Raw genomic sequence first — 27,390 nt, 5'->3', positions numbered from 1 at the left:
TGGGCTGAGGTGAGTTCTCACAGTCTTGTACTAAATGGTCTTGCTGTCCACAGTTGACACACATCCATCCTTTTGTCTATCTTCATACTACTGGCTTACCAGTTCCCTTAGGCTTCTCAGGGGTTAAAATGTCCTGAATTGGGTGGAACAGGCCTTGGCCTATATATCTGCTACTGAGCCAACTGCTGCTGCAGAGGTTTCCCTTTCCAGTCTATCTCAGAATTCCTCTCCCTGGTACAGGATGTTCTTTCCCGTTCCTTCACCCATTGAAGGCCAGCTTTACCCAGGAGTGGCCCCTTTTCATCACAGCACTCTTTCTCAATAGATCTCCCTTTAAGCAAGAGAGCTTCATAGGGAATGTTTCTCTGCTGACCCTATGGATCCTGCGTATGATTTGTAATGATTTGTGCAACAGTCTAATTAGGGTTCAAATCAGCGGCACTGCAATGGGTACCCGCATGGCCCCACAGTATGCCAACATTTTTATGGCTGACTTAGAACAACGCTGTCTCAGCTCTTGTCCCCTAATGCCCCTACTCTACTTGTGCTACATTGATGACATCTTCATCATTTGGACCCATGGAAAAGAAGCCCTTGAGGAATTCTACCATGATTTCAACAATTTCCATCCCACCATCAACCTCAGCCTGGACCAGTCCACACCAGAGATCCACTTCCTGGACACTATGGTGCTAATAAATGATGGTCACATAAACACCACCCTATACCGGAAACCTACGGACCGCTATACTTACCTACATGCCTCCAACTTTCATCCAGACCACACCACACGATCCATTGTCTACAGCCAAGCTCTATGATACAACCGCATTTGTTCCAACCCCTCAGACAGAGACAAACACCTACAAGATCTCTATCAAGCGTTCTTACAACTACAATACCCACCTGCTGAAGTGAAGAAACAGATTGACAGAGCCAGAAGAGTACCCAGAAGTTACCTACTACAGGACAGGCCCAACAAAGAAAATAACAGAACGCCATGAGCCATCACCTTCAGCCCCCAATTAAAACCTCTCCAGCGCATCATCAAGGATCTACAACCTATCCTGAAGGACGACCCATCACTCTCACAAATCTTGGGAGACAGGCCAGTCCTCGCTTACAGACAGCCCCCCAACCTGAAGCACATACTCACCAGCAACCACACACCACACAACAGAAACACTAACCCAGGAACCTACCCTTGCAACAAAGCCCGTTGCCAACTGTGTCCACATATCTATTCAGGGGACACCATCATTGGGCCTAATCACATCAGCCACACTATCAGAGGCTCGTTCACCTACGTGTCTACCAATGTGATCTATGCCATCATGTGCCAGCAATGCCCCTCTGCCTTGTACATTGGCCAAACTGGACAATCTCTACGTAAAAGTAGCTCATAATAGCTCAGCTTATTTGATCACTCTCGTTACAGTGTGTATGGTAACACCCATTGTTTCATGTTCTCTGTGTATATAAATCTCCCTGCTGTATTTTCCACTGAATGCATCCGATGAAAGGAGCTATAGCTCACGAAAGCTTATGCTCAAATAAATTTGTTAGTCCTGTTGGGGACACTGGGCATGGCCACTAGGTAACTCGAGGGGATGGAAGACCACGAGTGTCGATGAAGCCCCCTCGCACTAGGCCCGAGTGTCCTTGGCCCCCTCGCCTGGAGGCACTCGCAGCAGTTATGCTGAGGATCTGCAACAATATGTTGCAGAGTCAGACTGCCTGAAACTAAACAAGGCCAAACAGGGCAGATATGGAAGAACAATGGTGGACAGGGGTAAGGGGCTGAGGCTGGGGTCACAGCTGGGTTGGGGGTGGATCCCCAGACGCGGGGCTGAGAGCAGATGCCCGGGCGTGGGGCCACCAGCTGGGACCCCGCGTGTGGGCCCGGCGGCTAGTAGCGGATCCCTGGGTGTGTGGCTGGCAGTCAGGGCGGGACTAGGCGCCCTATCCCCACCCCACATGGGGGCTGGCCTGTGCCCCAGGAGTGCCCCCTTAATCTTCCTCTGCGCCCCACGAGTGGGGCATGTCCCACAGATTGGGGACCTCTGTCCTAAATTGACCAGCTGAACTGAAACACACCACTGCTAAATCGAAACAAATATCCACCAACCAGTCTGTAGCACTGCTTCAGCCGACTCACTTTACACTGCTCTGTCTCTCTTCAGCACTTCCGTGGCCCCTGAGAGCCTAATAGCTGGGAAGGTCACAATCATTGATGAATTTCTCCTGAAGACTTCCCCAGGAGCTAGCAAAGTGCTGCTACCCTCATTTTGCAACTGCCAAAGAGAGCTTCTGTGATTCGCCCAAGGTCACACAAGAGCTCTGTAGCAGAGCAAGGAATTCAACCCCTGGGTTTGGACCCTAACCACTGGATCATGCTTCCTGTCTAAAGGCCTTAAAATGGGTGTGAGTTTAAGGCACCTTTATGTCGCCATTCGGCTCAAAAGGACCTTAAGGTGCATCTTCACTGCAGGGTTAAATTGCAGGTTAACACTGGGCTCAGTGACTGTTCAGTGCCTGACACAACAGTGAACTATTATCTGCCCCCTAGTCGCTACCATAATACATATGATAAATAATTATAGTAATCTCATCTCCTATGGGAATTCCTAAAGGGTTTCCCTGGGCTACTTGGTAATACCACCCAGCTCTGTGCCACACAGATCCACAGGGAATAACCAGGTAAGGACTGAAAAGCCAGGTACTTGGGGTTCAGTTGTGTACCTCAAACCCTAGAGTACCAGGAGCTGCACAGCCTGCTAGAATCTGGAGAGAAGTCCAGTGGGGAATCAGCAGGAGTGATCCTGAGAACCTCCTTCAGCAAGGTATTTTAGAGTGAGTGACCCATGCGAAGAAATGTCCTTTCTGGCTGCTGACGTGGACTGTCCTTGTTATATCACCGTCTCTGAACAGCAAACGGCTAAAGCTCTTGTTCTGAGGTGATGCCCGGTCAGACTCTAAACAGGCTCCTATTGTTTGTCCACTGGACAGTTCATGGGGTTTTAAGAATGGGAACAGTCAGTCATTAAGAGGAGGAAGCAGAACCCATGGCTCTTATCAGCATGAGATCGGTGCCTGCCAGAGGTGAACAAGGACAGACAGGGAGAACGGGCTGTCAGGCGTGGCTGTGTTTTCAGAAGAGCTCTTGCATGAAAGAGCTGTGCCAACATAGCAATGCCGCCGGCGACAGGTGAAAGGTGGGGTGTCCAGCGAGGCAAAGAGGGGCCTCTGTAGTAGCTCTTTGTTGTGCTTGGATTGGGTCCCGGTTGTGCAAGGAGAGAGAGAAAACACAGGCCCAGATTCTCAGGCCTTGTCTACACAAGAAAGAAACATTATTTGACCAATTTTGTGGAATTTCAATCTGAGTTAGTTCAACCATGAAAACCCCTGTGTGCAGGCTCTTCTTCCATTCAAATCAGGTTTATGTTGCATTATCCTAATTTTGGAAGGGTTATGAAACCTCCTGCTTAGGGATAAGGATGAGACTTTCATGGGGGCAGATTCTCCCACATTGGGGTTCTAACACCTTCCTTGGAAGCAGTGGGTGCTGGCCAGTGCCGGAGATGGGATACTGGAGGAAATGGCTCTTGGGTCTAATCCAGTCTTGCCATTCCTTTCCTCCAGAAAACCATTTGTGATTTGCTAGCGGGGACCAAGAATGGCGGACATCTCTGAGGAGGACGACCTGAGAGCCATGGCTGCGGGAGAGAAGTTCAGGGGAGCATTACTTGGGATGGGAAGACTTGGATAACTCTCAGCCTTCTCTTGCTACACTATTGTCAGCCAGTAAACCAGTAGCTGAGTACAACCAATGGAAGCATACTCCACTGATGTCTCTGCTGTACATAAAATCTGAGCATTCTTGTGTAAGTGGGGAAATAGTCCCACTCTTGTGGGCAACTTTCCTGGCTTCTGCACGACCCCGGTGAAGTGGGCTAGTGAAAGGATCCGAGTCCTCACGCCCACTTCCTTTACCCAGTGGCCTCCCTGCCCTTGAGGACTCCCCTTCCACTCTCCTGTCTGGCAGAGTCCTCGTAACCCAAACAAGGCTGGGCCCAGGATTCCTGGGGGGCTCGACCCCCAACCCTGCTGTGGTCACCTAGGACAGGGGCTAGGGTGTCCCCACTCCGGAGTACTCTCTCTGCACTGGGCACTTCTCTGACCCACTGACCATTACATACAAGTTAAAGCAACTACAAGTTAGTTAACAATTAATTTTAAAAAGAGTAAGGAAGAATGAGAAAGGTTAAAGGAAACACATCACCCCGCTCTGTGGCAGGGAACATCACAAACAGTGTCTCTGGAACGTCCGGGCAGTTCACAGTCTGTTCCTCGTAAGTCCCAGGCCTTCTTCTCAGGCCCTGGCTGTGCAGCAGGGATGCTGTGGGTTGGACACTTGCTCTGGTGGTGGCCACACGCTCTCAGGCTCTAAGTGGTAGGACCCTTCTGCCCAGTGTCGCCCCCGCCCTGGCGGGGTTACGATCCAAGCCTGGCCTGCAGAGCCTCTTGGCTGAGGCGTCTCCCTGTGCTGGGCCTGCTGCCCAGGGTCCCCCTCGCTCTCCCCCGCTGCTCACCGCACCCAGCTCCGGACGGCTCCAGCCCCAGCTGCACCGCTCGGCCTCTGCACTGCTGCTGCTGCCTCCAGCTCCCTGGGCTGCTTCTCTGGCCCCTCTGGCTCTGGTTGCTGCAGCTCTGCTCCCAGGACAGGGTCTGCTCTCTCTGGGCTGCTTTTCAGGTCCCTCTGGATCTGGCCCAGCTCTGCTCCCCAGCTTAGCTTGGGCCCCTGCTTTCTCCTTAGCTCGGCCCCACTCTGTCTGACCCAGGCAAATCCAGCTCACACAGAGGACGGGACCTCCCTGGCCACCTGACTCCCTGATTAGCCTGCTCGCCGTGTCATTCAGGCTGACCTGGAGCATTGGCCTCTCCCCATTGTTCCTGGGGGCTTTCAGTCTGCGGGTCCTGATTCCCCATCCACCCTTCCCCCTTTTTAGTACTGGCAGCTAGCAACTAAAACACCCCCACTGAATGTTAGTAAGGGGGCAACAATCCTCTTACACTTGGGAGCGCCTCTGATTTTATTACTTGCTACATTCCTGCCTCCAGGGCTGGCTTTTGGGACTCAGGTTATGGAAGGAGGGTCGCCCAGTGGTTAGAGCATTAGCTTAGGACTCAGGACACGACAGCTCAATCCCCTGTGGGACCACAGACTCCTGTGTGACCTTGATTACGTTATTGAGTCCTTCTGTGCCTCAGTTTCCCATCTGTAAGACAGGGACAATAGCACTTCCTGTCCTTGCAGGGGGGTTGGAAGGTTAAGGAGATGAAAGATTGGCAGATACTTCAGCTATGGGCGGACATATCTTCACCTACGGTAGACACATCTCTACTGTGGGGGGCAGACCTTTCGCAGAGGGAAAGAAGAAATGTTCATGACCTGAACGAGACAATAAAGTGGCAGGAGTTGCAGGCTGCAAAGTCTGGGCAATCATGGGAGGGTAAAGAGAGACTTGTTGGTTCCACTGGGCAGAACCAGTGGCGCAAGATACTGCGCTTGAGAGAGTAGGGTAAGATCAGGCTCGTGGCCCCTTCAAGGGAACAGCCCGTAGGGCGCAGGGGAAACTGAGAGGCTGCAGGGCTAGGGATGGGCTAGTTGATTAGTTAGCAGAAACGGTGGGCATGGGGATTGGGGCAGATGAGAAAATTAAAGCAGGTTCTGCCTCTCCATGCCAGAAAGGAAAAGATAAGTCACTTTGATAAGTTTAGGGAGAACAACAGTTTATTTTTCCAGTTGAAGTTGGATCCTGGCCTTTGGAAGCAGAAATCAGATTCCACAGGGTGAGTTTTGGTGATAAATGAGGTGTCTGACCTTTCCTTATTGATAAAGGTGATTGGTCTCCTTGACAATGCGGGCATGGAGTTTGGGCAATCAAGCTTGTAATGTCACGTACCACACATGGTATAAATATAGACGCTAAACCCTCCAGCTGCACGCTGGGGATATCAGGACCTGGAAGAATCTTTCAGCAGCCAAGATGAAGCTCCAGATTGTGGCTGCCATTCTCCTCGTCACCATCCTTTCCCCAAAGAGAAGCAGCGCGCAGCAGGTCGGCGCACAGGTAAGGTTGCGTTCACTACGAGCAGTATAATACTTTCTATTATAATGCTGGTTTTCTCTGTGAAATAGGATCTGAAATGGCTCCACTTTCCTCTCTGCCCAAAGGTGAATTGTTCTTGGACAGGTTTCAGAGGAACAGCCGTGTTAGTCTGTATTCGCAAAAAGAAAAGGAGTACTTGTGGCACCTTAGAGACTAACCAATTTATTTGAGCATGAGCTTTCGTGAGCCACAGCTCACTTCATCCGGAGTACTTGTGGCACCTGAGAGACTAACCAATTTATTTGAGCATGAGCTTTTGAAGTGAGCTGTGGCTCACGAAAGCTCATGCTCAAATAAATTGGTTAGTCTCTAAGGTGCCACAAGTACTCCTTTTCTTTTTGTTCTTGGACAGTGTCTTAGCAATGTGCTGAGTTTGAATTGGCCGAGTACTGTAATGGGGGGAGAAGATTAAAGGGTTTTCCTCACTTATTAGGAAAATTCTTTAGATCTGTTATTATGCTTCGATATCCCCAAAGTGCATTTTGTTCCAAAGTTCAGATTCAATGTGTACATATGGTTCAAAGTGGTTTGCGTGCTGGAGAAATAGAGAGGTCCTCACTGATTGACATTAGCTTGCTATGCCATTTCCACCACACATTTGGCCAACTTGTGCCCCAGTGGTCAGCGATTTGGGCTGGGGGTGGGGTCTCATTCTTTAGAGGCTCAAGCAGAGATGACTTGATCTTGATTCCCAAAAGTGCTGAACATCCTGGGCTGTGCAAAGAACCCCCCTCCCTGACCCCCCACCCCATTCTCTAAAATGTTTGAAAATAACAGAGGATGCTCAGCCAATTTTGCGACCAAAAATGATTAGTTTTTTCAAAGTGAACATTTTAATGGAAAAGAATAAACAAGTGAAAACCAAAAAACAAAATATGTTTTGAGTTTTGGCTATTGATTCCCAGCCCCCCACCCTGAGTGGTAAAGCAACCGGGGAAAATTTTTCGGCTATTATTTTTTCATTTAAAAATATGCAAGCAGGTTCAAAAATTTTTGCAAAAATTACTAAAACCCCCAATTTTCCTGAAATTTTCCAAAAATACACAACATTTTTCAAATGGCTCTCGAAAACAGAAAATAAGGGGGGAAATAAAAGAAGGGAGGGGAATGTAAATGAAAAGTTTTTCCACACAGTGCACAGTCAACTTGTGGAACTCCTTGCCAGAGGATGTTGTGAAGGCCAAGATGATAACAGGGTTCAAAAAGAACTAGATAAATTCATGGACGATAGGTCCATCAATGGCTACTAGCCAGGGGTCCCTAGCATCTGTTTGCCAGAAGCTGGGAATGGGTGACAGGGGATGGATCACTTTTTGATTACCTGTTCTGTTCATTCCCTCTGGGGTACCTGGCATTGGTCACTGTTGGAAGACAGGATAATGGGCTAGACGGACCTTTGGTCTGACCCAGTATGGCCATTTTATGTTCTTATGTAAAAGATGGGGAAAAAATTCCTTTCTGAAATTTTGACCAGCTTTAATTCATCTCCTGAGGAGTCAGACTCAGGTAAGGAAACTCCCAAATTCTAGATTCTGGAGGTTTCTGCCAGCACTGAGAAAGAAGGGTAGGGGTGAGGTTTCTCATCCCAGAACTTGCTGAAGCCATGTCTACACTTCAGATTTCTGCTGTCACAGCTATGTTGGTTTGGGGTATGAAGAGCTTTGATCCGTGACCGACATGGCTGTGTTGGCAAAAGGTGCTGCGGCAGACACAGCAATAGCCAGCAAAACTGTCCCATAGTGGCCTGATCTACACTGCAAAGTTCTGCCAGCATGATTATGTCAGCTAGGAGTGTGAGAAAATCACATCCCTCGGTGACATAGCTATGCCAGAGAATCCCCAGCGTAGAGGTAACTCCTATGATAGAAGAGTGACTCTGTCGGCTTGATGAACGTTGTTCAGGAAGGTGGTGTTACTATGTTGGCAAAAGTTCTTCTATTGGCATACGCAGCATCTACACAAGAGCCTCTCATGTCACAGGCTCTGTAGTGTAGACATGGCCTTCTTTCTCTCGAGGGGCGGAAGGGCTGGAATAATTTGTACCAGCAAAAGCACACTAGTAGATCAGTAGAGCTAGACTGGCCAAGCGCTCCTAGTGTCGACCTGGCCTGATGAAGCTATTGCCAATGTGAGGAATCAGCTACATTTAAATAACAGTGGAGAAAGAGCACGATCAAGTAACTCCCAACTATTTCCTTGCAGGGGTCCTTGGGCGTGGGTGCAAGCCTTGATGTGCCAGTAAGTATTCAAAAGTTACTTTGCTGTCAATCTCTTAAATGTTACCCCAGTTCCTCTTAGCAATCCCGGAGCCCAGGGGTCAGTTGGAATAGCCTGGACAGATGTGCGAGGATTGGGGCAAAAGACAAAGCAAAGGGCTTCCAAGTCCTAAGGGGGCATGTAAGAGTTAATCCAGGTGTTCTTTGCAGTTTCAATTCTCTGATCAGACTAGTCCCCAGTCTGGGCTCTGTTCTCTACCGCCATGATCAGACTCACTACCCAGGTGGAGTCATACACATGGTGAGAGGTGATTCGCTGGGAATCTTGTCATTCTGCATCCCTGGGACTGAGGATAATAGTATCACCAGGGGAATTACACACATGGCCTCCTCGAGACAAGGGAGTGGATTCCCAGGTGTTGTAAACTGGTGTCACTCCGTTCAAATCAGAAGAGTTACATCCCCAGATGGTGTAAATCAGCATAGTTCCACTGGAGTCAGTGGGTCAGATTCCAAATGAATGTAAATCAGCATTGTTCTGTTGGCGTTAATGGGCCAAATCCTCAGCTGGTGTAAACTTATTGAGCTCCATTGGAGTCAGGGAAGCAGTTCGTTTCTGGTGCTGGGCCTCTGGGTACTCCAAATTCACTCTGCTTTAAGAGTCTGCTACGTTACTTTGCTACATGTAAGAGGCAGAGGCCTGATTAAATAGTGGATTATCTTTCTTCTCCCAGATGGGTTAGAAATTACTAAGTGAGAGATCCTTGGTGGTCCTATTATCTCTCATGATGGGATAGGAGACCCAATCAAAGAATTCCCATAGTTTAGAATCAGGAGTTTCAGGTCTTGCTTTGTAACCTGGTGGTCATTGGGCCAGCCTATGGTTACAGCCCCTTTCCACACCACGAAGGCTGTAATCAGAAACTCTAGGGACATCATACAGCCATATTGCAGAAGGACTAATACGATGGTCCTGACCTTTTTAGTTTAATGAAGACTATTGATCTCTTTGACAATCCAGGGATTGGGTTGGAGCAATCAGGCTTGTAGTGTCAGATATGACACAGGGGATAAATACAGCTGCTAAACTCCCCAGCCACAATGGGGACTTGCTCATCTGGAAGAGCTGAACGGAAGCGATGATGGAAGTCCAGATCATGGCTGCCATTCCCCTCATCTCTGTCCTTTGCCCAAGGGAAGCAGCTCTCTGCCCGTAGGAGTGCTGCTGGTAACAATGAAAGCACTGCTAGGAGTGACATACTATTTGTCATAACGATGACTTTTGTAAAATAATAGAAATGTAGAGCTGGAAGGGACCGCAAGAAGTCATCATGTCCAATTCCCTGCACTGAGGCAGAACCAAGAAACCTAAACCATCCCTGACAGGTGGTGTCCAAAGTTTTCTTAAAAACGTGCAATGATGGGGATTCCACAAGCCTACTCAAGAGTTTAATTACCCTTAGAGTTAGAAAGTTCTTTTTAATATCTAGTCAAAATCTCCCTTGCTGCAATTAAGCCCCCTACTTTTTGCCCTATCTTCAGTGGACACAGAGAACAGTTGATCACAGTCCTCTTTAGAACAACCCTTAATATATTTGAAGACTGTTATCAGGTCCCCCTCCTCAGTCCTCTTGTCTCAATACTAAACATGCCCCATTTTTTAACCTCTCCTCACAGGCCACATTTTCGAAACCTTTTACCATTTTTGTTGCTTTCCTCTGGACTCTCCGATTTGTTTACATTTTTCCGAAAGTGTAGTGCCCAGAACTGAAAACACGGCTCCAACAGAGGCCTCCCCAGTGCTGAGCACAATGGAACAATTACTTCCTGTGTCTTACATTCACCACTCCTGTTAATATATCCCAGAATGATAACAGCCTCTTTTACATCTGTATCACATTGTTGACTCATATTCAATTTGTGACTCACAATAACCACCTGATCCTTTTCCGGGTATTACCACCTAGCCAGTTATTCCCTCTTTTGTAGCTGTACATTTGTTTTTTTCTTTCCTAAGAGAAGTACTTTGCACTTGTCTATTGAATTTCATCTAGATGCTTTTGGTCCAATTCTCCAATATGTTAAGGTTGTTTTGAATTCTAACCCTCTGCTTGCAACTCCTCCCAGCTTGGTATCATCTGCACATTTTATAAGTGTGTTCTCCACCCCATTATCCAAGTCATTAATGAAAATATGGAATAGTATCAGACCCAGGAGTGACCACTGCAGAACGCCACTAGATACGTCCACCCAGCTTGACAGAGAACCACCGTTACCCAGCCTTTCAACCAGTTGTGCACACACATTATACCAATTTCACCTAGATCATATTTCCCTACTTTGCTTAGGAGAATGTCATAAGTTGGACCTTTCTATTATAATGATGATTTTCTCTGTGAAATACGATCTGAAATGTCTCCCCTTTCCTCTCTGTCCAAAGGTGAATTGCTCAGGGACAGTATCTTAGCATTCCCTGTAGCTGAGTTGGAATTGTCTCGGTGTAGTGAGGGGAGAAGATTAGAGGGATTTCCTTGCTTATTCAGAAAATGTTTTGGATCCATTATTGTGCTTAGATATTACAAAAGCAACTATTGTTCCAATCTTCAGCTTCAGTGTGTACATATGGTTCTAAGAGGTTTCTGTGCTGGAGATATAGAGAGGCCCTCACCAATTGACAATAGCTTATCATGCCATTTCCCTCACACAGTTAGCAAAACCTGCAGATCTCATTCTTTGGGGGCGCAATCACTGACGATTTGGACTTGATTCCCAAAAGTGCTGAACAGTTTCAGCTGTGCAATCAACTCTTCCCTCCACGTTCTATATTTTTTGAAAACAACAAACAGGATGCTCAGTCATTTTTGAAAGGAGAAAAATGTAGAACTACTTGAAATTTGTCACTAATCTATTTTATTTTTAACTAAAAATGATTTTTTTAAAAGAAAAATTTGATGGAAAAATTTGTTTCTTCTGTTTTTTTCTGATTTTTTTCAACGAAAATAATGAAAACTAAAAAGAAAAAAAGGCATGAGTTCTATTACATAATTTTCTAGCCACCTTTTCCCCCAATTTTTCCATAAAAATAATGAAAAAGAAAAAGAAAAAAAGTTTTGAGGTTTGTTCTTTGATTCCTCAGACCCATTTTTGCAAATAGATTTGAAATGCTATTTTTCTTTGAAATGTCCCCAAAACACACTTATAATTTTTCAAACAGCTCCAGAAAAGATGAAGGGGGGGGGGGGAATAAATAAAAAAACCACAAATTCTTTTCATTTCTGATTTTGCAAAACAAAATGACAATATTTTTACAAAAATTCATTTTGAAACATTTAACCAGCTCTAATTCTTATCGTGAAAAGTCAGACTCAAGAAAGGGAGTTAAAATAAATTGGTTAGTCTCTAAGGTGCCTCAAGTACTCCTTTTCTTTTTGCGAATACAGACTAACACGGCTGTTACTCTGAAACCTGTCAATATTTTTACAAAAACTCATTTTGAAACATTTGAACTAGCTCTAATTCTTATCTTGAAAAGTCAGACTCAAGAAAGGGAGTTAGTTCCCAAATTCCAGATTCTGGGGGTCAATCTGAGTACTGAGAAGGAAGTGTAGGAGGGCTGTTTCCCATCGCAGAGCTGTCTGGGGTCATGTCTGAAATACACACTTCTGCTGGCACAGCTCTATAGTATGGGGTGTGAGGAGGTTTGATTCCTGACTGACACGGCTGTGCTGGCAAAAGCCTCTCCCTACTGTAGCTGCAGTTGTAATCAGCACAACTGGGCTTTTGCTGGTATGGTTGAGCCTGGTCTACACTATAAAGTTCTGCCAGCGCAGCTATATCAACGAGCTGTGTGCAAAAATCACCCCTCTTGGGCAACATGGCTATTTTCCTGGAGAATCCCCCGTATAGACGGAACTAGACCAAGAGAAGGTGATTCTGTCAGCATACCGAACATCCATCGGGGAGGTGGAGTGCTGATATTGGCAGAAAAAGACCTTCTGTTGGCGTGCACAGCATGTTCCATCGGGGCAATGCAGCGTAATGCAGACATGACCTTATTTGGCTTTGGGGGGAACATGCTATACTGGCAAAAGCCCACTAGTCTACCGGTAGAGCCACACTGGCCAAGCGCTCCTTGTGTAGAACTGACCTGGGAAAGCTATTGCCATTGTGAGGAATCAGCTACATTGAAATGATACTGGAGAAAGAGCAGGGTGAAATAACTCCTAACTATCTCCTTACAGGATGTCGAGACTCCATTTGAAGAAGCTGTTTCGGTGAGTACTGTAGATTTACTTTATTGTCAGGCTGTCATATTATCTCAGTACCTCTTCGCAAGCCCGAACCCTGAGATTCAGAGTCAACTGGAGTATCCTGGACACATGTTCAAAGACTGGTGCAAAACACAAAGCAATGGGCTTCCAAGTCCCATGGGGGCATGTAAGTGTCAATCCAAGCGTTCTTTGCAGTTTCAAGTCTCCCAGCATAAAAGTAGACAATTTGCTGGGTTACTGTGGGCTCTGTTCATTATAATCACTTCCCAGGTGGAGTCGTACATACTGGGAGCTGTGATATACGGGGAATTCTGTCATTCTGCATCCGAGAGACTGCAGATCATAGTGTCACCATGGGCAATCCCGTACATGGCCTCATCTCTACAAGGGAGCAGATCCCAAGCTGGTGTAAATTAGTGTTGCTCTATCAAAGTAAGTGGAGACAGAACAACAGGGGTAAATCAACCATTGCTCCAGTAAAGTCAGCAGGGCCAGATCCCCTTCTGGTGTAACTTATCCGTAGCTTCATTGGAGTCAACGGGCCAGATTCCAAATGGATGTAAATCAACATTCCTGTGTTGGAGTTCATGGTCCAGGCTAAACCGAGGTCGCTCCATTGGAGGCAGGGCAGGGGTGAGCCGCGTCAGTGATGCTCTGCCTGTGAGTACTGCAAGTTCCTTTTGCTTCAAGAGTCTGTTCTATTAGCCTGATACTTTTAACAGACAGAGGCCAGATTAAATGGCGGAAGCCCATTCCCTTCACGGTTAGGGTTAGCAAATCTATGAAGTGAGAGATCCCTGGCAATCCTAGTCTCTCTTTTATTCATCTGGCTTCCCATCATGTTCAGAATCTGGAGTTTCAGGTGGTGGTCATAGGGCCAGCTATGATTTCTCTCGAGGCATCTAGACAGACTTATGTGCAGTGCTGGGGAGGAGCCAGTGGTCGTGGTACATGTAGGTACTAGTGACACAGGGAAGGGGAGGAGAGACGTCCTGGAGGCCAAATTTAGGCTGGTAGGAAAGAGACTGAAATCCAGGACCTCTATGGTGGCATTCTCAGAAATGCTTCCACGTGCAGGGCCAGGTAGGCAGGCAGAGCTTCAGAGTCTCAATGCGTGGATGAGATGACGGTGTAGAGAGGCAGGGTTTAGATTTATTAGGAACTGGGGAAACTTTTGGGATGGGGGGAGCCTATACAGGAAGGATGGGTTCCACCTAAACCAAGGTGGATCCAGACGGCTGGCACTTAGTTTAAAAATTGCTCTGCAACCTTTTTAATGTTAAGAGATGGGGGCGGGGGGAAAGCCGATTGCTGCAGAGGAGCACGTGGATCGGACAGAGACTTCTCTTACAGGAGGGTCTATTGATAGAGATTCTCTAGGTTTTAGTCGGGAGGAGAGGATGGAAGAGGATAAAGTAGGGGCCAGATCAGATGAGAAACAGTCACATAAAAAAGAATCTGACACATCAGAAAAGGGCAGACAAATAAACAGTGACAAGTTTTTAAAGTGCTTGTACACAAATGCTAGAAGTCTAAATAATAAGATGGGTGAACTAGAGTGCCTCGTGTTAAAGGAGGATATTTACATAATAGGCATCACGGAAAATTGGTGAAATGAGGACAATCAATGGGACACAATCATTCCGGGGTACAATATATATTGGAAGGACAGAACAGGTCATGCGGGGGCGGGGGGGGGGAGAAAATGTAGAATCAAATGAAGTAAAAATCTTAAATGAATCCACATGTTCCATAGAATCTCTCTGGATAGTAATTCCATGCTCTAATAAGAATATAACAGTAGGGATCTATTATCGACCACCTGACCAGGACAGCGATAGTGATGATGAAATGCTAAGGGAGATTAGAGAGGCTGCCAAAACAAAGAACTCACTAATAGTGGGGGATTTCAATTATCCCCACATTGACTGGGTCCATGTCACCTCAGGACGAAATGCAGAGACAAAATTTCTCGATACTTTAAATGACTGCTTCTTGGAGCAGTTGGTACAGGAACCCACAAGGGGAGAGGCAACTCTCGATTTAGTCCTGAGTGGGGCGCAGGATCTGGTCCAAGAGGGAACTATAACAGGACCGCTTGGAAACAGTGACCATAATCCACTAACATTTAACATTCCTGTGGTGGGAAGAACACGTCAACAGCCCAACACTATGGCATTTAATTTCAGAAAAGGGAACTATTCAAAAATGAGGGGGTTCGTTAAACAGAAATTAAAAGGTAGAGTGAATAGAGTGAAATCCCTGCAAGCTGCATGGACACTTTTCAAAGACACCATAATAGAGGCCCAACTTACATGTCAACCGAAATTAAAAAACACAGTAAAAGAACTAAAAAAGAGCCTCTGTGGCTTAACAACCATGTAGAAGAAGCAGTGAGAGATAAAAAGGCATCTTTTAAAAAGTAGAAGTCTAATCCTAGTGTGGTAAATAGAAAGGAGCATAAACTCTGCCAAATTAAGTGTAAAAATGTAATAAGAAAAGCCAAAAAGGAGTTTGAAGAACAGCTAGCCAAAAACTCAAAAGGTAAGAACAAAATGTTTTTTAAGTACATCAGAAGCAGGAAGCCTGCTAAACAACCAGTGGGACCCCTGGACGATTGAGATACAAAAGGAGCACTTAAAGACAATAAAGTCATTGCAGAGAAACTAAATGAATTCTTTGCTTTAGTCTTCACGGCTGAGGATGTTTGGAATATTCTCAAACCTGAGCCATCTTTTACAGGTGACAAATTTGAGGAATTGTCACAGACTGAAGTGTCACTAGAGGACGTTTTGGAATTAATTGATAAACTTAACAGTAACAAGTCACCAGGACCAGATGGCATTTACCCAAGAGTTCTGAAAGAACTCCAATGTGAAATTGCGGAACTATTAACTAGGGTTTAGAGGAACAGCCGTGTTAGTCTGTATTCGCAAAAAGAAAAGGAGTACTTGTGGCACCTTAGAGACTAACCAATTTATTTGAGCATGAGCTTTCGTGAGCTACAGCTCACTTCATCAGATGTTTACCGTGGAAACTGCAGCAGACTTTATATACACACAGAGAATATGAAACAATACCTCCTCCCACCCCACTGTCCTGCTGGTAATAGCTTATCTAAAGTGATCAACAGGTGGGCCATTTCCAGCACAAATCCAGGTTTTCTCACCCTCCACCCCCCACACAAATTCACTCTCCTGCTGGTGCTAGCCCATCCAAAGTGACAACTCTTTGCATAATCAAGTCGGGCTACTGCAATAGCCCGACTTGATTATGCAAAGAGTTGTCACTTTGGATGGGCTAGCACCAGCAGGAGAGTGAATTTGTGTGGGGGGTGGAGGGTGAGAAAACCTGGATTTGTGCTGGAAATGGCCCACCTGTTGATCACTTTAGATAAGCTATTACCAGCAGGACAGTGGGGTGGGAGGAGGTATTGTTTCATATTCTCTGTGTGTATATAAAGTCTGCTGCAGTTTCCACGGTAAACATCTGATGAAGTGAGCTGTAGCTCACGAAAGCTCATGCTCAAATAAATTGGTTAGTCTCTAAGGTGCCACAAGTACTCCTTTTCTTTTTAACTAGGGTTTGTAACCTGTCCTTTAAATCAGCTTCTATATCCAATGACTGGAAGATAGCTAATGTAATGCCACTATTTAAGAAGAGCTCTAGAGGTGATCCCACCAATTACACATCGGTAAATCTATCGTCAGAACGGGGCAAATTAGTTGAAACAATAGTAAAAAATAAAAGTGTCCAGACACATAGAAGAACATAAATGGTTGGGCAAAACTCAACATGGTTTCTGTGAAGGGAAATAGTGTCTTACTAACCTTTTAGGGCACGTCTTCACTACCCACCAGCTCGGCGGGTAGTGATCGATATATCGGGGACGCGATAAATCACGTCTAGAGGCGATAAATCGATCCCCGAATCGACGCCTGTACTCCACCTCAGCAGGAGGAGTAAGCGGAGTCGACGGGGGAGCTGTTGTGGTTGACTTGCCACCGTGCGGACGGCCAGGTAACTCAAACTAAGATACTTTGACTTCAGCTACGCAAATAGTGTGGAGGAAGTTGTGTATCTTAGTTCGAACCCACCCCCACCCCCCGCCAGTGTAGCCCAGGCCTTAGAGTTCTTTGAAGGGGTCAACAAACATGTAGACAAGGGGGATCCAGTGGACACAGTGTACTTAGATTTTCAGAAAGCCTTTGACAAGGTCCCTCCCCAAAGGCTCTTATGTAAATTAAGTTGTCATGGGATAAGAGGGAAGATCCTTTCATGGATTGAGAACTGGTTAAAAGACAGGGAACAAAGGGTAGGAATAAATGGTAAATTTTCAGAATGGAGAGGGGTAACTAGTGGTGTTCCCCAAAGGTCAGTCCTAGGACCAATCCTATTCAATTTATTCATAAATGATCTGGAGAAAGGGGTAAACAATGAGGTGGCAAAGTTTGCAGATGATACTAAACTGCTCAAGATAGTTAAGACCAAAGCAGACTGTGAAGAACTTCAAAAAGATCTCACCAAACTAAGTGATTGGGCAACAAAATGGCAAATGAAATTTAATGTGGATAAATGTAAAGTAATGCATATTGGAAAAAATAACCCCAACTATACATAGAATATGATGGGGGCTAATTTAGCTACAACTAATCAGGAAAAAGATCTTGGAGTCATTGTGGATAGTTCTCTGAAGACGTCCATGCAGTGTGCAGCGGCAGTCAAAAAAGCAAACAAATCATTAAAAAAGGGATAGAGAATAAGACGGAGAATATCTTCAATACTGCATACAGATGTGGTCTCCTCATCTCAAAAAAGATATACTGGCATTAGAAAAGGTTCAGAGAAGGGCAACTAAAATGATTAGGGGTTTGGAACAGGTCCCCTATGAGGAGAGATTAAAGACGCTAGGACTTTTCAGCTTGGAAAAGAGGAGACTAAGGGGGGACATGATAGAGGTCTATAAAATCATGAGTGGTTTAGAGAAAGTGAATAAGGAAAAGTTATTTACTTGTTCCCGTAATATAAGAACTAGGGGCCACCAAATAAAATTAATGGGCAGCAGATTTAAAACAAATAAAAGGAAGTTGTTCTTCACACAGCGCACAGTCAACCTGTGGAACTCCTTGCCTGAGGAGGTTGTGAAGGCTAGGACTATGAGAGGGTTTAAAAGAGAACTGGATAAATTCATGGAGGTTAAGTCCATTAATGGCTATTAGCCAGGATGGGTAAGGAATGGTGTCCCTAGCCTCTGTTTGTCAGAGGGTGGAGATGGATGGCAGGAGAGAGATCACTTGATCATTGCCTGTTAGGTTCACTCCCTCTGGGGAACCTGGCATTGGCCACTGTTGGTAGATGGGATACTGGGCTGGATGGACCTTTGGTCTGACTCAGGATGGCCATTCTTATGTTCTTATGATTACAGACCCCATCCACACCATAAAGGCTATGTTCAGAAACTCTAGGGACAGCATATAGCCATATTACACCGGGAGGTAAATCAACTCTGACCGTTCCTCATTGACAAAGGCCACTGGTCTCTTTAACAAACAAGGTGTTGGGTTTGGGCAATCAGGCTTGTAATGTCATAGACAACTCATGGTATCAATGGAGCTGCTAAACCTCCCCAGCCTGAAAGTGGATTTCATAATCGGAAGAAACAAACAGAAACCAACATTAAGCTCCAAATCATGGCTGCCTTTACCCCCATCTCCACCCTTTACCGAAAGGGAAGCAGTGCTTTGCCGGTAGAAGCTCTGCTGGTAAAAGTGAAAGTACTACTAGGATTAATACTTTATATTAGAAAGATGATTTTCTCTGTGATATAGTAACATAAATGTCTCCTTTTTCTCTCTACCCAATGGTGAATTGTTCTGTGACGATCTCTTGGCATTCCCTCTAGCTGAGCTTGAATTGTCTGAGGCCCCATCTATCCTGAATACTCACATTGATATAGCTACGTCTCTCATGAGCGTGAAAAATCCACACCCCTGAAAGTAGCAGCTATCCTGACCTAATCTTCATTGTAGACAGTGCTAGCTAGGCGGAAGAATTTTACACTCAACCTAGGTACTGCTCCATGGGAATGTGGATTAACTATAGCGACAGGAGAACCCCTCCCGTCACGGTAGCGAGTGTTTACACTGAAGTGCTTCAGTGTGCAAATTTAGCGCTGCACGGTGTTGCTGTAGCGTTTTAAGTGTAGAAAGATGCTGAGTAACAGCTGTGGGGGGAGGAGGCTGAAGGGTTTTCATCACGTATTAAGAAAACTGTTTAGATGTTATTGTGCTCAGATATCTCAAAAGCAGCTTTTGTTCCAAATTTCAGACTTGATGTGTACATGTATGGTTAAAAGTGGTTTGTGTGCAGAAGACAGAGAGAGGCTCTCACTGACTGACAACAGTTTACTCTGCCATGTCCTTCCACATTTAGGCCAACAAGTGCAGCAGTGGTCAGTGATTCAGGAGGTCTCATTCTTTGCGGACTCGAGCATTTTGAAACATTATTGAAATAAATGAAAACTAAAACAAAAAAGTTCTGAGTTGTGTCATTTGATTCCCAAGATCCATTTTTGGAAATAGAGTTGAAATGTAATTTTTCATTGAAAAATCCTAAAAAGATTCAGCTCCAGTAAAGAAGAAAGAAGGACGGGGGAGAAGTAAATGAAAAAAATGTCAAACTTTTTCATTTTTGATTCTATCAAACAATGAATTTGTTCTCTGGATAAAAAATGACAATTTTATTACAAATATTCATTTTGAAAAAATTGAACCAGCTCTAATTCTTATCTTGAAATGTCAGACTGAAGAAAGGGAGTTCCCAAATTCCAGATTCTGGGGGTCAATCTGAGTACTGAGAAGGAAGTGTAGAGGGGATGTCTTCTATCCCACAGCTATCTGGGGCCATGTCTGAAACACAGACTTCTGCTGGCACAGCTCTATAGAATGGGGTGTGAAGAGGTTTGATTCCTGACTGACACGGCTGTGCTGGCAAAAGCCTCTCCCTACTGTAGCTGCAGTTGTAATCAGCATAACTGGGCTTTTGCTGGTATTGCTGGGCCTGGTCTATACTATAAAGTTCTGCCAGCGCAGCTATATCAACGAGCTGTGTGCAAAAATCACCCCTCTTGGGCAACACGGCTATTTTCCTGGAGAATCCCCAGTATAGACGGAACTAGACCAAGAGAAGGGTGAGTCTATCAGCATACCGAACATCCACTGGGGAGGTGGAGTGCCTATATTGGCCTTACACCTTGATTATTAGTACAAAAGGTTTTTTTTCTCTCTTGCTGGTAACATCTCACCTTCCCTGATCACTCTCATTACAGTGTGTATGGTAACACCCATTGTTTCATGTTCTCTGTGTATATAAAATCTACCCACTGTATTTTCCACTGTATGCATCTGATGAAGTGAGCTGTAGCTCACGAAAGCTTATGCTCTAATAAATTTGTTAGTCTCTAAGGTCCACAAGTATTCCTTTTCTTTTTACAAAACAAGTTTGGAATTTTGTTATTTGATTCCCCAGGGTCCAATTTCCAAATAGAGTTGAAATGCTATTTTTCTTTGAAATTTACACATTTATAATTTTTCAAAGAGTTCCAGAAAAGAAGAAAAAAAGGGGGAAAAGTAAATGAAAAAATGCAAAGAAATTTCATTTCTGATTTTCTTAAAAGTATTAATCAATTTTCTGGAAAAAGCTTGAGAATTTTTTTTTAAACAAAAATTCATTAGAAAAATTTTTTTGACCAGCTCTAATTCTTATATTGATTGGTCAGAGTCAAGAAAGGAAGCTCCCATATTCAGATTCAGGAGGTTAATCTCACCCCTGTGAAGCAAGGATGGGGGGCTGTTTCCCTTCGCAGAGCTGTCTGGGGCCATGTCTAAAATACAGACTTCTGTTGGCATAGCTCCATCTGTATGGGGTGTGAAAAAGTTTATGTCAGCATATGCAGCATCTACTCAAGGGCCTATGCAGGCATAGGCTCTGTAGTGTAGACATGGCCTCATTTCCCTTTCGAGGAGAATATGCTATACCAGCAAAAGCACACGAGTGTACTGGTAGAACTGTACTGGCAAAGCACTCCTAGTGTAGAACGGGCTGGTAACGCTATTGCCATTGTGAGGAATCAACAACCTTGAAATGATATTGGAGAAGGAGTTTCTTGATCCTGCTCTATTTCCTTACAGGTGTTTCCACAACGTCCAGCTGGAGAAAGACTTCCTCAGGTGAGTACTCAAAATTACTTTGCTGTCCACCTGTTTTATATAATCATTACAGAGGACATGCTTCCATGCTAATGACTGGTTCTGCTCGATAATGATCCAAAGCAATGTGCAGACTGACACATGTTCATTTTCATCACCTGAATCACATGCCACCAGCAGAAGGCTGATTTTCCTTTTGGGTGGTTCGGGTTCTGCAGCTTCCACATTGGAGTGTTGTCAGAAGTCTTAAAAGAGCAACATGTTCCACACCTTGTCCCTCTCAGATTTTGGATGGCACTTCAGATTCTTAAGCCTTGGGTTGAGTGCTGTAGCTATCTTTAGAAATCTCACATTGGTACCTTCTTTGCATTTTGTCAAATCTGCAGTGAAAGTGTTCTTGAAATGAACAACATGTGCTGGGTCATCATCCGAGACTGCTATAACATGAAATATATGTGGCAGAATGCGGGTAAAACACAGAGCAGGAGACATACAATCTTGCACAAGGAGTTCAGTCAGAAATTCAATTAGCGCATTTTCTTTTTTTCTTTTTTTTGAAGAAGTGTCACGAGCATGAAAGCATATCCTCTGGAATGGTGGCCAAAGGATGAAGGGGCATACGAATGTTTAGGATATCTGGCATATAACTACCTTGCAATGCTGGCTACAAAAGTGCCATGCACATGCCTCTTCTTATTTACAATGTCACCTGAAAGTGAGAAGCGGGCAGCATTATCTCCTGTAAATGAAAACAAACTTCTTTGTCTTACAAATTGGCTGAAGAAGAAGTAGGATTGAGTGGAATTATAGGCTCTAAAGTTTTACATGGTTTTGTTTTTGAGTGCAGTTATTTTAAAATAAAATCTACAATTGAAAGTTTCACTTTCACATGAAAGAGATTGCACTACAGTACTTGTATGAGGTGAATTGAAAAATACTATTTCTTTATACTGGAAGGACAGAACAGGTCGGACTGGTGGGGGAGTGGCACTAGAGGTGAAAAAAACCAGAGTCAAATGAAATAAGAATCTTAAATGAACCAAACTGTACCATAGAATCTCTATGGATACTAATTTCGTAGACAACCCACCACCTGACCAGGATGGGATAGTGACTGTGAAATGCTCAGAGAGATTAGAGAGGCTATAAAACAAAACAAAAACAAGACAACAACTCAATAATGATGGGGGATTTCAACAATCCCCATATTGACTGGGTACATGTCATCTTAGGACGGGATGCAGATATACAGTTTCTTGACACCTTAAATGACTGCTTCTTGGAGAAGCTAGTCCTGGGACCCCCAAGAGGAGAGGCAATCTTTGATTTAGTACTAGGTGGATCACAGGATCTGGTCCAAGAAGTGAATATAGCTGGATTGCTTGGTAATTGCGAGCATAATATAATTAAATGAAACATCCCTTGGGTGGGAGAAAAACCACAGCAGCCCGCCATAGCTGCATTTAATTTCAGAAAGGGGAACAACACCAAAATGAGGAAGTTAATTAAACAGAAATTAAAAGGTACAGTGCCAAATGTGAAATCCCCCCAAGCTGCATGGAAACTTTGTAAAGACACCATAATGCAGGCTCAACTTCAATGTATCCCCCAAATTAAAAAACATAATTAGAGAATCCTAAAAGTGCAACCATGGCGAAACAAAGTCAAAGAAGCACTGAGAGGCAAAAGGCATCCTTTAAAAAGTGGAAGTTAAATCCTACAGAGGAAAATGGAAAGGAGAATAAACTCTGGCAAGTGAAGTGTAAAAATACAATTAGGAAGGTCAAAAAAGAATTTGAAGAACAACTAACAAAAGACTCAAAAAGTAACAGCTAAATGTTTTGAAGTAGATCAGAAGCAGGAACCCTGCTAAACAACCAGTGGTGCCACTGGACGGTTGAGATGCTAAAGGAGCACTCAAGGACGATAAAGCCATTGCGAAGAAACTAAATAAATTCTTTGCGTCGGTCTTCACGGCTGAGGATGTGAGGGAGATTCCCAAACCAGAGCCATTCTTTTTAGGTGACAAATCTGAGGAACTGTCCCAGATTGAGGTATCATTAGAGGAGCTTTTGGAACAGATTGAAAAATTAAACAGTAATAAGTCACCAGGACCAGATGGCATTCACTCAAGTGTTCTCTTGGAACTCAAATATGAAATTGCAGAACTACTAATTGTGGTACGTAACCTATCATTTCAATCACCTTCTGTACCAGATGACTGGAGGATAGCTAATGTGACACCAATTTTTAAAAAAGACTCGAGAGGTGATCCCGGTAATTACAGGCTGGTAAGCCTAACTTGAGTGCCGGGCAAGCTGGTTGAAACTGTAGTAAAGAACAGAATTACCGGACACCTAGATGAACACAATTTGTTGGGGGAAGAGTCCACATGGTTTTTGTAAAGAGCAATCATGCCTTACCCATCTACTAGAATTTTTTGAGGGGGGTCAACAAGCACGTGGACAAGGGGGAATCCAGTGGATATAGTTTACTTAGATTTCCAGAAAGTCTTTGACAAGCTCCCTCATCGAAGGTTCTTAAGCAAAGTAAGCTGTCATGGGAGAAGAGGGAAGGTCCTCTCATGGATCAGCAACTGGTTAAAAGATAGGAAACAAAGGGCAGGAATAAATGGTCAATTTTCAGTCAAGAGTGGTATCCTGCAGGGATGTGGACTTGGACCAGTACTACTCACCATATTCATAAACAATCTGGAAAAAAGGGATAAACAGTGAGGTGGCAAAATTTGCAGATGATAAATATCTTGAGCAGTTTTGTAAGTCCAAAGCAGACTGCGAAGAGTTACAAAGGGATCTCACAAAAACTGGGTGACTGGGCAACAAAATGGCAGATGAACTTCATTGTTGATAAATACAAAGTAATGCACATGGGAGAACAAAATCCCAACTATAATATAAAATGATAGGATCTAAATTAGCTGTTGCCACTCAAGAAAGATTTTTTTTCCAATGAAAACTATGAAAAATAGAACTAAAAATGTTTTGAATTTTGTTGATTCCCCAGAGTCCTATTTGCAAACAGTGTTCCAATGCTATTTTTCTTGGAAATTTGCCACAAACAAACTTATAATTTTTCAAAGAGCTCCATCAAAGAAGAAAGGGGGGAAAAAATGAAAAAATGAAAACCTTTTCATTTCTGATTTTGTCAAAAAAAGAAGTGATTAATTTTCTGGTAAAAAAGTGACAATTTGCTTGCAAAAATTCATTACGAAAAATGTTGATCATCTCTAATTCTTATCTTGAGGGATCAGAGTCACGAAAGGAAGCTCCCATATTCCAGGTTAATCTCCGCCCTGAGAAGCAAGGATAGGGGGATGGTTTCCCATCACAGAGCTGTCTGGGGCCATGTCTACAATACGGACTTCTGCTGGCATAGCTCGATCCGTATGGGGTGTGAAGACGTTTGATTCTTTACGACATAGCTGTGCTGGCAAAAGTCATAAAATCATACAAGATTAGGGTTGGAAGAGACCTCAGAAGGTCATCTAGTCCAACCCCCAGCTCAAAGTTGGACCAATCCCCAGCTAAATCATCCCAGCCAGGGCTTTCTCAAGCCGGGCCTTAAAAAGCTCTAAGGATGGAGATTCCACCACCTCCCTAGGTAACGCATTCCAGTGCTTCACCACCCTCCTAGTGAAATAGTGTTTCCTAATATCCAACCTAGACCTCCCCCACTGCAACTTGAGACCATTCCTCCTTGTTCTGTCGTCTGCAATCAGTGAGAGCAGCCGAGCTCCATCCTCTTTGGAACCCCCCTTCAGGTAGTTTGTGGCAGTTCAATGATGAGACAGAACACAGCTTTATGCAAGCAAGCAGGCTGGTCAGGTGAGACGGGCTGTTCTTCCCCCCGCCTTCCACCTTCTCCTTTTATTATATTTCTCCCCCCTATGCATTACACACTTCTACTGCAAAAAGATACACAAAGGAATGTATGACGTTGATTAATATACTTATTTACCATCTTTTATCTACTACAATCCTGGTTCTCAGGCCTTGAGCCCAGGCTAAGAAAGCTTCCCACAGTCACTGTCCCATAATCAAGTTCTCATGGTTCATATCTAGCCCTTGTCCTTGGATAGAGCAATGTGTGCATTGCTTCTACAAAACAGTCAGGGTGTGCCCTGCCTGCTTCCAGGTGGAATAACTAAACATGAACCCTTCAGTAGTTGAAGGCTGCTATCAAATCCCCCCTCACTCTTCTCTTCTGCAGACTAAACAAGCCCAGTTCCCTCAGCCTCTCCTCGTAAATCCCCTGCCCCAGCCCCCTAATCATTTTCATTGCTCTCCGCTGTAGTCTCTCAAATTTGCCTACATCCTTTCTGTAGTGGGGGCCCCAAAACTGGACGCAATACTCCAGATGTGGCCTCACCAGTGCTGAATAGAGGGGAATAATCACTTCCCTCGATCTGCTGGCAATGCTCCTACTAATGCAGCCCAAGATCCTGTCAGCCTTCTTGGCAACAAGGGCACACTGCTGACTCATAGCCAGCTTCTCATCCACTGCAATCCCCAGGTCCTTTTCTGCAGAACTGCTACTTAGCCTGTCAGTCCCCAGGCAGTAGCGGTGCATGGGATTCTTCCGTCCTAAGTGCAGGACTCTGCACTGGTCCTTGTTGAACCTCATCAGATTTCTTTTGGCACAATCCTCCAATTTGTCTAGGTCCCTCTGGACCCTATCCCTACCCTCCAGCATATCTACCTCTCCCCGCACCTTCGTGTCATCTCTGAACTTGCGGAGGGTGCAATCCATCCCATCATCCAGATCATTAATAAAGACATTGAACAAAACAGGCCCCAGGACCGGCCCCTGGGACACTCTGCTTGATACCGGCTGCCAACTAGACATCCAACCGTTGATCACTACCCGTTGAGCCCGACTATCTAGCCAGCTTTCTATCCACCTTATAGTCCATTCATCCAATCCGTACCTCTTTAACTTGCTAGCAAGAATACTGTGGGAGACCGTAGCAAAAGCTTTGCTAAAGTCAAGATACGTCATGTCCACTGCTTTCCCCATATCCACAGAGCCAGTTATCTCATCATAGAAGGCAATCAGGTTGGTCAGGCCTGACTATTGTAACTGCAGTTATAACCAGCAAAACTGCTTTTGCTGGTATTGCTGGGCCTGGTGTACACTTCAGTGTTCGGCCAGTGTCTCTATATCAGCTAGCAGTGTGAAAAACGCTATGATGAAAAATCCCCAGGATAGAGGCAACTAGACCGACAGAAGGGTGAGTCTCTCAGCTTACTGAACGTCAAGTGGGGAAGTGGTCTTATTATGTCGGAACAAGTCCTTAAGTCAGCATATGCAGCCTGTCCTCTAGGGACTATGCAGGCATATGCTCTGTAGTGTAGACATGGCCTCATTTCCCTTTCGAGGAGAATATGCCATACCAGCAAAAGCACACGAGTGTACTGGTAGAACTGTACTGGCAAAGCGTTCCTAGCGTAGAACTTGTTGGTAATGCCATTGCCATTGTGAGGAATCAACAACCTTGAAATGATATTGGAGAAGGAGTTTCTTGATCCTGCTCTGTTTCCTTACAGGTGTTTCGAAAACATCCAGCTGGAAAACGTTTTCCTCTGGTGAGTACTCAAAATTACTTTGCTGTCAAATTACTTTGGTTCGGGTTCTGTAGTTTCCACATTGGAGTGTTGTCAGAAGTCTTAAAAGAGCAACATGTTCCACACCTTGTCCCTCTCAGATTTTGGAAGGCACTTCTGATTCTTAAGCCTTGGGTTGAGTGCTGTAGCTATCTTTAGAAACCTCACATTGGTACCTTCTTTGCATTTTGTCAAATCTGCAGCGAAAGTGTTCTTGAAATGAACAACATGTGCTGGGTCATCATCCGAGACTGCTTTAATGTGAAATATATGTGGCAGAATGCGGGTAGAACACAGAGCAGGAGACATACAATCTCGCACAAGGAATTCAGTCAGAAATTCAATTAGCGCATTTTTTGAAGAAGAAGAAGAAGAAGTGTCACGAGCATGGAAGCATATCCTCTGGAATGGTGGCCAAGGCATGAAGCGGCATACGAATGTTTAGCATATCTGGCACGTAAATACCTTGCAATGCCGGCTACAAAAGTGCCATGCGAATGCCTCTTCTTATTTACAATGTCACCTGAAAGTGAGAAGCGGGCAGCATTATCTCCTGTAAATGAAAAGAAATCTCTTTGTCTTAGAAATTGGCTGAACAAGAAGTAGGATTGAGTGGAATTGTAGGCTCTAAAGTTTTACATGGTTTTGTTTTTGAGTGCAGTTATTTTAAAATAAAATCTACATTTGAAAGTTTCACTTTCACATGAAAGAGATTGCATGACAGTACTTGTATGAGGTGAATTGAAAAATACTATTTCTTTAGATTGGAAGGACAGAACAGGTCGGACTGGTGGGGGAGTGGCACTAGAGGTGAAAAAAACCAGAGTCAAATGAAATAAAAATCTTAAATGAAGCAAACTGTACCATAGAATCTCTATGGATAGTAATTCCATAGACAA

General features: G+C 44.6%; 1 protein-coding gene across 6 annotated transcripts in view; it reads right to left on the bottom strand.

Annotated features, from left to right (window-relative positions):
* The window catches only part of LOC142070026 (uncharacterized protein C8orf90-like), a 93,761-nt gene that overhangs the window by 47,789 nt on the left and 18,582 nt on the right, over positions 1–27,390 (bottom strand). The window contains exon 3 of one of the 6 annotated variants that reach the window (XR_012665997.1): positions 23,938–27,014. The exons of the other annotated variants lie outside the window; for them this stretch is intronic. The gene's annotated coding sequence lies outside the window, so the exon portion shown is untranslated. Of the gene's footprint in view, positions 1–23,937; positions 27,015–27,390 lie in introns of those variants that run through there. 6 annotated transcript variants of the gene reach the window in all.

Source organism: Caretta caretta, chromosome 24 (genome assembly GCF_965140235.1).
Source record: "Caretta caretta isolate rCarCar2 chromosome 24, rCarCar1.hap1, whole genome shotgun sequence".
NCBI lineage: Eukaryota > Metazoa > Chordata > Testudines > Cheloniidae > Caretta > Caretta caretta.
This window is presented reverse-complemented; position numbering and strand designations above follow the sequence as displayed.